The 11,742-nt window shown below is 39.2% G+C and overlaps 1 non-coding gene across 1 annotated transcript; it reads left to right on the top strand.

Annotated features, from left to right (window-relative positions):
- Positions 1-8,536: 8,536 nt before the first annotated feature.
- On the top strand, positions 8,537-8,662 carry LOC121102818. The gene has a single exon (XR_005834934.1). It is a non-coding gene; the product is annotated as a U6atac minor spliceosomal RNA (small nuclear RNA).
- Positions 8,663-11,742: the final 3,080 nt, after the last annotated feature.

Below are 11,742 nucleotides of genomic sequence, written 5' to 3'. Positions count from 1 at the left end.
ATTCAAGTAAGTAATCCCAGGAAACAAACCGTTATTAGCTCATGAAACCTGCATCTCCCAACCAATATTTTAAGCCCTGAAGTCTTTTGAACTGTTATAGCAATGGAACAATACTCACAATTTCTCTATTTATAGGAAATTATTCATTTCATTATTTTTGAGATAAATGGAAGATGGCAACTGTGCCCATACAGGTAGATTGAGCAAAAAGCAATGTTTTTTTCTGAGACAGAGGCAACTGGTCACATGTAAACATGGGTGTGGGGAGGTGAGACAACAAAACCTAATTTCTGATTCTATCTATAGGAATAGATCTCCAGGTTCTAACTGAACCCAAGTTTTAATGAACTATAGAGCACACACCCCCAGAACTCCAAAGCCAAAAGTAGGTAATCTATTATTAAAAGGCAATTTTCAGGAAAAGGAAAAACCATGGTATGTATGGATATATATATACATAAAATACAACATGTGTTGATGACTTTATTCAACTCATGAGGGAAACAGATGTTACAACCTGTGCAGAGAAAAGTTCACAGATGCATGTATTTATGTAAAGGAATCTTGAAATGAATTACAAAATGGAGGCAAAACTGTTTTGTTTGTTTGGCCCTCACAGAGGAGCACGGAAGGAAGTCAGCTGAAACCCTGCCAGATCAGACAAGGTTTCCACGCCTATTAGTTACCTACGGTTAACAGAAGTTTAAAGTAGCTCGCATAGAATCAGAATATAAAGACATGAGGTAGAAGGATGTGCTACAGATAATGCCTACTTTTCTGTTGAGGCACCTATTTATTCTCTACACAGTTATCTATTAAACACTAAGAAGAGGGAATAAGCATATATTAGGCTGCAAAGTCTTCTCTGGGTGAAACAGGGAGCCTACTCTGCTCATACTTAATGACTTGTATCTTCACTAGTTGGTGCCTTCATTCCACACACACCTTAGTTATTGCTGCCTGAACTAGGACTATGGCACTTTCTTACTTGTGCCAAAAATAGACAAATACACAGAGTAGACCGTCTAGACACAAACCCTGAATTCTATCAGTGTTGTCCATGTGTAAATGTCATTCAAATATTCAATTGTTTCATGAATCTGTATGAGGTACCTGTACAAAGACCCTCTCTTCTAAGGTTATGACACGTCAAGATTATTAGACAAAAATGAAGACAGAGATCAAACTACCAGGAGATTTTGTTGGCACAGGTCAGAGAAGAAAACACCCAATCCCCAAACCTACCTCAAAGCAAGGGTATCCGTGAAGAATACATGTGTGATTCACTACCCCATGTCACTAGGTCTTTTCTAATTTCCTCCAACCTCACTTTCCTCCCATCATTCTAACAACCCATGTCCTATATCCTAGAATGATTAGAATAAAGTCTATGGTTCTCTCTTTCTGGGTTATTTGTGACCTGCCATGACTTACAGCACTCCTAATTAAGACATGAGGGAGAGGGGCATTGTCAGCCACTCTAGATTTTTCAGTTTCTGGCCATATTTAAATGTGGCATAGTGCTTTCAAGATCCTAAGTTACAAATATATAACAGCCTACTAGGTTTTAAATTTATCAGATAAAGGAAACTAGATTTCTATCAGGCCGTCATGAAATGGCAGTAGTAAGGTAAGGGAGGGGAGGGTCAGCTAGGTAATCAAAGCAATTTCCTAAGAAAACAAAGAGAACAATGAAAGACAATTAGTGAAGGCTAGCCATTCGGTGTATCCCTGACCAGAGGAAATAATCTCCATTGCCTGGTTCCAAATCAGAAAAAAGGATGAGGAAGAAAATATATAAAATTTTCTTTCCTTTACTGAAATTCATTCCCCTAATACTGGGCCTCTTGAACAGTATTAGGATTTAATAGTAACCAAATGAGTCCATAATCAAAGGCAGTTTTGAACTCTTAATTTTAATATACCTCAGTTGAAGTTTATTTGTGCGAAAATTGATTCAAGTCAGCCGGCACCAAACTGGAAGTGGTTAGGAGCTTGCCACTGGCAGGAGCTCAGGAGGAGAGTTTTATAGAGAAAAAAGCAGAAGCAAAAGAAGGACATTATTTGGCTATAGCTTAAAGTCTAGCTGGCTTTGTGACTGGTTATCCTTAGGTTTCAATTTAGTAATCTTGAGACATTTAAAATCTCAGATTTTGGTTTGTTTACATAGACTGCCATGACATTAGAGCCACCTCCATCTAATGGCCTCCTTGTTTAATTAACAAATCCAAGATAAAACTGTTATAGGGGCGCCTGGGTAGCACAGTCCTTAAGCGTCTGCCTTTGGCTCAGGGCGTGATCCCAGCGTTCCAGGATCAAGTCCCATATCGGGCTCCTCTGCTGGGAGCCTGCTTCTTACTCTCCCACTCCCCTGCTGTGTTCCCTCTCTTGCTGGCTGTCTCTCTGTCACATAAATAAATAAAATCTTAAAAAAAAAACAAACAAAAAAAAAACTGTTATAAGTTCTTTTTTTTTTTTTCTTCCCATGGCTTTCTCCAAGCTCTTGTTTGATTTCATGTTGCCACCTGACTGCTAACATTTTCATCCTTTGCTCTAGCTAATGGTTCTCAACTGAGGTCCGTTCCATCCTACAGGGGACATTTGGCCAGCTTGCATTTGGTGTAAGGGGAATTTTTTTAAAAATCAACTTTCTTTGCTTACAAAGTGAAAGGAAGTAGCCCCCCCCCCACTTCCCCCATCTTGGAAGATTCTCCTAGAAGACATGGTGGTTCTAAATCCTTTCTGTTACAAGCCTATAACAAATTATAGACCAGTCTTTCCAGGGCCTAGAAAAGCACCATTTACAGTGCAGACAGACTCCAAAGCCACAGGTCCAGAACCTCTTAAAATGTAACAACTTATTAACGAAGTCAATGTAGGAGCCCTTGTCAAGATGTAACTCTTTCAGGGGAGAACCAAGAGGTCTTACACAGAAAACATTTCATTATTCTTTCAGAGAACAATCAATTAAACAAACAGCTACTTTAATTCCCAAGACTTGCTTTGCTATATATAGTGTGATTTTGTCTTTGTCATCTCTTACATGTAGACTATTTTGTTAATGTTTTTTAAAATAGTATTTGAGAGAGCACACACACACAAGCAAGGGGAGGGACAGATGGAGAGGGAGAGGCAGACTCCTCGCTAAGCACGGAGCCTGAGGCAGGGCTCCATCCCAGAACCCTGAGATATGGTGTGAATCAAAATCAGATGTTTAACTGCCTGCGCCACCCAGGCTCTCCAAAGATTTTATTTATTTAGAGGGAGAGAGAGATGCGTAGTAGGGGCAGAGAGAGGGAGAGAATCTCCAGGAGACTCAACACCGAGCTCAAAGCCTGGATCGATCAGCTCGGTCTCACGACCCTGAGAACTCATAACCTGAGCTGAAATCACCAGTCAGATGCTTAATCGACTGAGCCACCCAGGCATCCTTTGTTAATATATACATTTCCTTCCTTTCCATATTGGTGTGGGTCTGGTAACCTAGCACCCACCATCTTGCAGGCCACCAGTTGGCTGACTACAAATATCAGTAGTCCCTTTAGGGACAGGGATCTTCAGTTCCTATCTCCCCATCCCTACCTGGCCAATTCCATTCCCTGTCCCCACCTGGCCCTTTAATGGGAAAAGTCATCAGCTCCTGATCTTTCCTGATACCCTTTACCATCACTTTCATGTTCCTTATCTCATATTCTAGGTTTTGTCCTCTGATCAGTAGCACCAAGTCCACGAGGGGGAAAATAAAAGTGAATATTCCAACTGTTCAATAAATAATAACTAATACAGTAATAATACATTTATAAACTAAAAACACTCTGAATGATCCCACTCAAGATCCCACTCTGGATGTAACAGCACTCCAACTAGTTTTAAGGATTAACTAGCTTCAAGCCTATGCACTCTTTGTTTGCTGACCTAAGTTCCTTGGTCCGTAGCAGAACTGACCTACTTTCCTGGAGATTTGCAGACCACTGGCCCTGAGGAATGAAGGACCAAACTTTCCCAGAAGGTAAGTTCTGACTACATTCTAGAGCAGCCACCGCTGATGCCTGTTCAGGGTCATCTTGACATAGAATAACCACCTGAGCACCAGCCTTGCTGCACCAGTTTTGCCTGGATGGGCATCATCTTTGGGACATTAGTCAACCTTCTCAGGTTGCTAGTTTCAGAATAAAGTAAGATTTCCTTTTCAATCATCACCTCCCTTTGGGTACTGATTTTCAAGTGATGAGCAGCCAAACCTGAGTCTGGAACCAGTTCTCTGTCCCATAACAATACTGATCCTCTAAGGAACTATTTCTGAGAAAGATGGCCATTTCGAAAGATAGCTTGACTGGGAATCAAGAGACTAGGGTTCCAGGCTCCGATGTGTTTAACTGACATGAGACTTTGGGCAGATACAGGCCACTTGCCTCCCCAAGTGTCAGTTGCTATTTTGTAAAACAAAGCCAGGTTTTAGGAGGTCACACATCTGTGCCTGGGGCAGGGGACGGTGGGGAGCAGGAAAAAAAGAGGAGATCCACGGCTGAGTTACAGACTGGCATGCCCACTTTGATGAGGCAGACCTGTTTACTCTCAGTATGACCTACAAGTTGATGCTCAAGCTCCTTCCTGCCCAACTGAGCAACCATATTTCCAGCCACTCTCTCATTTAGGCTCTGCCCAGTAGCTGTCCTTGCTTTCTTCCATGTGTGCCGATGTTCCTGCTTACTCCAAGCCATTGTGAAGATCTGGCTAGATCATGTTCCTGCTTAAAGTGTTTGAAATGCTCCCTACTCTTAGAATCCAGTTCAGTCCCCTTGCTGTGGCCTATGCTCCTCATGTGGCCTAGCATGTGCCACACCCACCCCCCTTGCTTTTTTTAAATGATTCCATACTGGTTTCCTTTCCATTTTACAAATCTGACAAACCACTTCCACTTGGGTCCCTATGTCCTGCTAGACCCTCTGCCTGAAACTCTTCTTAATCCTTCTTTTCTTAGTCAACAACTACTCTCCCTTTATAATCCAGGCCCAATGCTTCTTCCTCAGGGTAGCTTCCTTATCACTTAGGAGGTTTTCGGCTATAAGCAAGAGAACACTGTGATTTATATGGTTTAAACAAAAAGTTATGTACTTCTTCACGTAACAGGCCATCTGGAGATGGAGAGTTCCAGGGATGATTCGGGTGTTCAGTAGTCTAGTCAGGTTCCTAGGCTCTCACCATCTTTCTGTTCTCACCTTATGGTCATAAGGTAACTATCACAGTCCTGGGCATCACAGGGAGACCCTCTGCTTCCGCAGAAAGGGGAGGCATTTCCCTATAGGTCTCTCTGTATTAGGGTATAAAATGTTTATTTCCCAGAAGCACCACCACAGACTGAGCTCCAACCAGCCAGCACTGGTTATAGGTCCTTTTTCTAACTGCAAAGGAAGTGGGGAAACAAAGTATAATTTTAGCTTCCAGAATGAGAGGCAGGTTCTGCTAGGAAGAAAACATATAGCCAAGATCAGGCTCTCCCAGTGTAAGCACTGCCAGCCCCCTATCTACTTTATAATGCTTACAACAACAGTCATCACGTAATTTTTTTTTTTTTTTGGTAACTGCTTTGCCAGTGTTCATTTTCCTTTATTGAACTACAGGTTTCTTAAAAACAGGCCCCGAGTCTTAGTCACAGATGTGTATTTTTGCTTATTTCTGATATTTCATGATCAGTAACAACTCCAGAGGTCTCCAGTGGTTCCCAAACTTCCAATAAAACAAAGTATATCCTACTGCAATTTATAACATCCACACTTCAAAACTTTCACATGAAATAGATTCACTACACCATGGACCGAGTATCAAGTGAACGCTTGCCAATAATAAAGCCAACTCTGGCACTGGAGTGCAACAGCTTGAATTTTGGGCGTGACCGTTAATTTGCAACAGGACCTTAGGCAACTCCTGAATCTGGTACAGAGTCATTTTTCTCAAAAGAAATATGGTGACAGCGATGTTAACAACTGTAAGTTGTACTGAGGATTGAGTAAATGTACGTAAATATCTTGGCCATACTTAACTCAAATGATTGCTATTATTATTGTAATAATGACTATTTATAACTATATTATAGCAAGATATTTGCTTCATGTTTTACTTACCTATAACTCAATCGTCTTTAGCAAAAAGGAAATACGAAGGCTTCAGTGGTTGCCCCCAATATTGGAGAAGGGGATTATGAGAACAAAAGGACTGCATAAGAACTACTAGGCATAGGAGAAACAGAATTCTTCATCAGCCTGTTCTCAGAAGGAAAGGGCAAAGCCTACAAACTTCGGTGAGTCTGCACAGTTCAGCCAGATTCTGTTTGGATATTAGGCCTCCCCAGAGCAAACAATGGATCTCTTTAACACCTTCCAGCTGAAAATCCTGCAAATCTATTAGCGGGGGAAAAAAAGCAGCTAGCTTTCTTTCTGCACATTTATCACCCTTGTTATCCTTGCCCTAGCCACTTCTGAAATTCAATTCAATATGACAGAACCCATGGTATTGCTTTGCTTTTTTCTTTTTTTTTTAAAACCATGATATTCTGGGAAAATGTAAATATATGGAGAGAAAGCAGGTGCACAGGTCACTTGGGGGGAAGCTGACGATGCGTTATGGCTTCAAAATTGCCATCACACCTCTCAGAATCAAATTTTCACCTACCATCGAGCCTTGCTTTCAGAATGCTCTGTGGTCTCTGGCTCCCCCACTGTGACTTCAGCCGCCCCTGAAAAAGCCATCTCCACCACTCTGAGAAGTGCTACTGGCCTGGGCAAACATAAGCAAGAATAACCGTGTAAACAAAGCCAGATGCAACTTGAATGCAAGTTTAAAAAAAGAACACCGTTCAAGAGAGAAGACTAAAGATCTGGTTTAGAACAGACTGCTTAACATCCTAATCAGAAATGAACACTGGATTTAAAATTGGCAAAATGAAGGGGGTGGTGGGGCGATAGGGTGGTAATATATTTGCATTTTCTTCCACCAACACTGGGCAGATACTTGTCATTTATTGTTGGAATGACAGACGTAAATAGAGTGATTTGACAAGTCAAAACATCAATTGACTGTGTCTACATACAAAAAACTTTCAGGTAAGAGAAAAGCATAGAACTAGTTAAGTTTAGAGACAACACTTATTTAAATGAAAACAACTGAACAGTACCACTATGAGTAGAGAGGCTTCACAGAAAATTTTAAGGGTCTGGGTGATGGACTAAAATAGTTATTATTCCTATCAGAATAGTTTAACACTTGTCCTCACAGAGAAAATCTGTGTCTAGATGGATGTATTTTCTGTGCTACCTATACACCACTTGATGTGAGCTCATTATATGAAGAAGAGTTCTTTGTGAGCCTTATTCATATCCAGGGTTTAAAGTTTTTTCAATAGTCATTAAAATGAAGAACATCTTTCACAGTGTCAAAAAGCACTACTGGCTTAAACTCAGAACTGTATTCATTATTTGTACTAAGCTTGAAATTCTAGTTAATCTAAACCTAAAAACAGTTGCCAGATCAGTCATTTAACTGGATATTTAGGTGAACCTAAAACAAGGACTATTTCATGGATAAATATGTCCTCCAAATTAGAGAGTCCAAAATAACATTCAGGGTCAAAAAGGAGTGTCCTCCAGATTTTTTTTCCCTCCCCCAGAACAAAATTTGTTATTGGGTATATTTTTAAGAAATAATCAAACCATGCAAGTATGGAAGAGTGAGAAGAACATGTATTAAGGAGAGTAGAAGTAAAACTAACACAAAAAAAACAGAAGCAATACAAGTACTACTACTCAAGTTGTTTGCTGCCCTGGAAACTTTGTCAATTAAATAGCGTCAGTGAAATCTTCCGTGCATCATTGTCCAAGAACAATAAAACCAAGAGACATTCCTCTACTGGATTAAACAGCAAACAACAAAAAAATTCCCACTATTAAAGTAGGGACTAGAGCTCTCTCTACTATAAACACATTTTATCCCAAACACTGCCCATATAGGCAAAAATAGAGAGATAGGGAGAGGAGAGAAGGATGAAAGGACAAGAGATAAGAAAGATAGATTGAGGGTTCTAACATGTATTCTATAGACGTTCTAAAGGAACAGAGAAGAAAAGATGAAAAAGCATTATTTGAATAAAAGTAGCTGACTTTTCCCTCCAGAATCAAAGAGAATCACAGTTCAGATTAATAGGAAACTGCTAGTGTTAAGAAGAATAAATAGCGGTAAGTCCACATGTAGACACATTATAATCACCCCTAAGGGGGAGAAAAACAACTCAATTATCTTCAAAGGAATGATAATTAAACTGGAAACAGACTTTTCATTAGCAACACTAGATGTCCATTCTGGGTAGTGTTGAGTAAAAATAGTCAATTGAGAAATGTTACCCAACCAATCATTCAAAAATCCAGAACAAAAATCAAGAATTTACAGTCAAATGAAGACTAAGATAATTTACCCAAACCAAAACAACTATTAAAAGAGAAGTGAACTCAAAAGGAAGGCATGAAGTTTAGAAAAGTGCAGTGAGGTGTTGTATGAAAGGAGAAAAGGTTAGCACTCCCACTGACAAGGATGGAAGAGACCCTCTGTCCAGACAACATCCATATGGTTAAGGCATTGCCACCTACTTTCTGGCATCTAACCAATGCTTCTGCACAGAGGATCATAAGGGAAGGAAGGGAAAACTGAATGGGAATTTATCAGAGAGGGAAAAAAACCAAAGAGACTCTTCACTCTAGGAAACAAACTGAGGGTTGCTGGAAGGGAGATAGGTGGGGGATGGGGTAATTGAGTGATAGGCATTAAGGAGGGCATGTGATGTGATGAGCCCTGGGTATTATATGCAACTGATAAATTATTGAACACTACATCTGAAACTAATGATATACTTACTATATGTTGGTTAATTGAATTTAAATTAAAAAAAGTACAATGAGCACAAATCTTAAACTATTGGTAAATGTTTTGGTGACTATAAAAATAATTATAGTTGTTTTAATTAAACTTTTATTTTGAAGTAACTAGATTACCATATAATTGTAAAAAAGAGGACCAATTCTGGAGGGAGAGCTTTTGTTTATAGTAAAATATTGAGGGCTGACTGATAAATGGGGTAGGGGAGAAGATGACTGGAAAAAAAATTAACATTTTTGTTTGATTATAATATAGACCAATTCATGCAAGTATCATTAATGTGGAATATTATGCTAAGAATTAGGACATGATTTCTGTACTGAAGAGCCTGACTTCATTATTTGATGAATGTCAATATGCTGTAAGCCTCATCCCTAGCTCTTCCCTTTCTGGCCAGTATCTTGGAAAGGTAATAAGAAAGCCAGGTGTTCCCTCTTTTGATTCTGGCAGGAGTTTCAGATCAATTAAGCCTCAGCCCACCTATAAAATGCCTCATCCAGGCTGCACCCCCTTCCTTTCCCTATTCTCTCTCAAGCCATGTTTGGACCAGCCTGGGAAACCTGCCTTGCTTTCTCAAAACAAAAAACACCTCTCTGAGTAATATATCTTGTTCATCCCTTCTTGATATGTGTATGGCATTATCAATCAATCTCAGCATCCAAACCAAATTTTGCATGGGGTCTATCGTGCTTTTTCAGTCTTAAAGGACTTAGTTGTAAGGTTAAAATAAATAAATAAATAAAAATTATATGTATAAAATATTCCGTGGAGAAGCAAGACCACACTTTGGGTGATCAAAACTGAGATCACTAGTGAGGGCCAGACACAAAGAGTGTGCCTCCAAGGTATGCCCTGAGAATGACATGCCACCTAGGTAGTTTTCCAACTGAGAAGGCATAATTTATAAATCGATCCTGAGCAAACAATGTATAAATCCAAAATGAGAAACAGCCTATTAAAAAGGGGAGGGTGGGGAAGGCAGATTTCATTCTTCAAAAATGTCAGTATCATAAATGACAAAGAAAGGTTATAGAAACACACCAAATTAGAGACCTGTCAACTAAAGGTAATACCTGCCTCCAGACTGGGTTCTGTGCTATCAGGGAAAAATGCTCATCAGAGACATTAGGTCAACTGACAAAAATGGATTATGTGTGGTACATTCAAGTATTCTATCAATGTTAAATTTAATGACGCCAGTAACTACCCTTTGTTACTTAAGAAAATATCTGTATTTCAAAAAAAAATATATATATATATATATACTAAAGTACTCAGCTTAAAGGGTCATGACGTAATTTATCCTTAAATGGTGCATAAAAAAATGTGTGTATATACATTTGCAGGCATGAAGTACGCAATAAAAACAAATGGAGTAGGGGGTGCCTGGGTAGCGCAGTCGTTAAGCGTCTGCCTTCAGCTCAGGACTTGATCCTGGCGTTCCCGGATCGAGTCCCACATTGGGCTCCTCCGCTGGGAGCCTGCTTCTTCCTCTCCCATTCCCCTGCTGTGTTCCCTCTCTCGCTGGCTGTCTCTCCGTCACATAAATAAATAAAATCTTTAAAAAACAAAACAAAACAAAAAAACCCCAAAAAACAAATGGAGTAAAATAGTAACAATTGGTACATCTAGGTAACTGTATATATATCCTTTTTACTATCACTGCAATTTTTCAGAAAGTTCTTGAAAATGAAAAGATCTTACATGCAGTTGAATATGCTTACTCTTGAAAATATAAGAAAAAAATTGGTAATAGATTTGTTCTTTTTCACATAAATTTCATTTTATTTATTTATGTTCAGTTAGCCACTGTATAGTACATCATTAGTTTTTTATGTACTGTTCAAGGATTCATTATTTTTAATCTCCTTGAATCAAGCTTCATTAATTTAAGAAAATTTGGTAGTACATTTGGACATACATATCCCCACACCCAATAAGCAATAAATACACATGTTTCAAATCTCATGGAACATAAAGAATGCTTGTCTAGGTACAATATCACAGAGGACACTGACAACAGTGGATTTAGATTAGAAATCAACAGTAAGAAGAGTGTCTTAAATTTGGAAGCTTAAAATAATTCATGTGATACAAAGAAAATCAAATTGGAAAGGATATTCTTATAACTGAATGACAATTGAAAGATTCTATGATACAACTGGTAAGAAGCAGATTTTTAAAAATGGTCCTTAGATATCGTCCGCAGCAACTTCTTTCAAGACACGTCCCCAAAGGCAAGAGAAACAAAAGCAAAAATGAACTTTTAGGACTTCATCAAGATAAAAACTTCTGCACAGCAAAGGAAACAGTCAACAAAACAAAGAGGCAACCCACAGAATGGGTGAAGATATTTGCGAATGACACTACAGATAAAGGGCTGGTATCTAAGCTCTGTAAAGAACTTCTCAAACTCAACACCTAAAAAACAAATAATCAAATCAAAAAAATGGGCAGAAGACATGAACAGACATGCTCCAAAGACATACAAATGGCTAACAGACACACAAGAAAATGTTCGACATCATTACCATCAGAGAAATTCAAATCAAAACCACATTGAGATACCATCTTACACCAGTTAGAATGGCAAAAATTAACAAGGCAGGAAACAACAAAATGTTGGAGAGGATGTGGAGAAAGGGGAACCCTCTTACACTGCTGGTGGGAATGCAAGTTGCTACAGCCGCTTTGGAAAACAGTGTGGAGGTTCCTCAAAAAGTTAAAAATAGAGCTACCCTATTACTGCACTACTGGGTATTTACCCCAAAGATACAGATGTAATGAAAAGGGGCACATGCACCCCAATGTTCATAGCAG

This window comes from Ursus maritimus, unplaced genomic scaffold (assembly GCF_017311325.1).
Source record: "Ursus maritimus isolate PB19 unplaced genomic scaffold, ASM1731132v1 scaffold_15, whole genome shotgun sequence".
NCBI lineage: Eukaryota > Metazoa > Chordata > Mammalia > Carnivora > Ursidae > Ursus > Ursus maritimus.
Note: the sequence above shows the minus strand (reverse complement) of the source record. Positions and strands in the feature narration are given on the sequence as shown.